This window comes from Pseudorca crassidens, chromosome X (genome assembly GCF_039906515.1).
Source record: "Pseudorca crassidens isolate mPseCra1 chromosome X, mPseCra1.hap1, whole genome shotgun sequence".
Taxonomy (NCBI): Eukaryota; Metazoa; Chordata; class Mammalia; order Artiodactyla; family Delphinidae; genus Pseudorca; species Pseudorca crassidens.
In genome coordinates this window covers 47,443,445-47,445,567 of record NC_090317.1, presented here as the reverse complement: position 1 = coordinate 47,445,567, position 2,123 = coordinate 47,443,445, and the positions used below count along the sequence as shown (strand labels likewise).

General features: G+C 34.8%; 1 pseudogene; it reads right to left on the bottom strand.

Annotated features, from left to right (window-relative positions):
• Window positions 1–224: 224 nt before the first annotated feature.
• On the bottom strand, window positions 225–679 carry LOC137216855 (small ribosomal subunit protein uS15-like; annotated as a pseudogene).
• Between the last annotated feature and the right edge of the window lie 1,444 nt (window positions 680–2,123).

Sequence of the window (2,123 nt, the reverse complement as noted above, 5' to 3'; positions counted from 1 at the left end):
ATATGTATAGTTATCTATCTATCTATCTAATCTGTACCTCTATCTATATCTATCTAGCTTGTTTCACAGTGAAACAACTATGCTTGTTTCACTGGGTAGCAGGTTATGGAACTCTTCATGCTGCCATTCCAAAAGTGGAATTATTTATCTTTAAAGAAACAAACTTTTCTTCTTTTTCTTTTTTAGTTAAACAATGATTTTATGCTTGATTACAACAGACACATTTATGCAACCAGGGAAGAGGTTGTGGATGACTCATATTTCCAACTGGGGGTAAGACTCCTTTGGTCTTGTAATATCAAGCCAACTGGTGAATATGGCTGTCAATCAGAATCAGACAGAATTTAGCATCTTTATTCTTTCTGTTCCTCTCAAGATGCTTTCAAACAGCAACAGCTCTCTTAATTAAATGATAGAGATCCTCAGGAAGATCAGGAGCAAGTCCTTGGGACTTAAGAATTCTCAAGATTTTATTGCCTGTCACAAAACGTACTTGTGCAACACCATGTGAGTCTCTCAGGATCACACTGTTCTGTAGGGGAGTCAGGCCCTTCTTGACCAGTTTGTAGATCTACTCCTTCACATTGTCAGATGTCAGCTTCAGCCAGGTGGGGACGCTGTGGCAGTAGGGCAGAGCCTTGTGGGACAGGCCCTTCCCTGAAACGTGCATGTGACCCATGGTGGTGGCGGTCTCTAAAGAAACATACTTTTTAAGGTTCAACATGAAAATCATTGTTCATTAGTATTGAATGTCTGCTTCATCAGACCAATGATTATTTATCTTGTTTTGCCTATAGTTGAATCACCTTTAAAATTTATATTTCTTAGATGATGCTATTATTTTTGAAGGATAAAAAAAATCAAGGTTTATGCTTCTTTATGTAACACAAACACACACATATGTTTACACCTACACATTTTAGTGGCCTTAATAGATATTGATTAATTATTTATTCTGTGTCTATTAATTCCCTGAAATAGTATCAGACATCATGTTTCTTTTGATGAGTTGCTCTGCCACACTCCAACAAACATAATACTTGCCCCCATGACTACAGGAATCTATAAGTTGAACTAGTCACTGAAGCTGGGTCAAATAGAGCCCTATCTTTGGGTAATTTCTTTTTCTGTAACTGAGAGTTCCTTTTTTCTCTAGACCATAAGCTGATACGATATGATATGATATAAAATTGAAGTTGCCTCTGGGCACATCGCCATCCATATAAAGGAAGCTTCCATATGGTACGAGAAAATGAAGTCAACACAGAAAAGTGGTCACTAAGTGAAGAGAAAGAGAAGAAAAGAGGAGAGACAGAGAGAGAAAGAGATAATTAATAATATTGTTTGAGACTCTGAATATTGTTTCTGAGGCCAGATCTAAGCCTGATATTCCTATAACTTGTTTGAGTTGGCTTTCTCTCACTTGCAATTGAAAGAGCCTTTATTGATACATCATATATATATATACATTATAACTGTAAAGATATAAAAGGTCATATATATCTATATTTGTGTATGCACATACACATCAGTAAAATGTGTATATTAGGAATTATAACAAATCATGGACATTAAGGACATGACAGAACAAAATTGACAAATTTCTTGAATCTAAATTTTCATATTGGGTTACACAAGTAATTTCACTGTGTAGAGAAAATCTTTCAAAAATTTTTTTTCATGTAGTAGATTCACATAGTCAGTCAGTAGAATTTGCTGAGATTCCACTTGTATCAGCATTACATTATACTTAAAATAAAAGAGGATCCTATCACAATGGCTTAAAAATATTGTAATTTGTCTCTTACACTAAGATGCCCAGCTTTATGCAGTTTGAGAGTGCCATCAGTGACCTACTTTTTTTTTAAATCATCTTTAACTTCTGCCTTTTCTAATGTGTTGGCTTTTGTCCTTATGTTTATTGTCTTATGGTTAAAAAATAACTGCTGAGTCTCTAGGCTTCACATCAATGTTCCAGTCAAGATGAAGAAGTGCAAAATGGCAAAAAAACAAAACAAAACAAAAACAAAAACTCAAAGGTGAAGAAGCGATGAAAGATGTAGAATGAGCATTTAGATATAAAAATTTAAGACCTGATATCAAGGTCTTGGATTTAGGAGTCA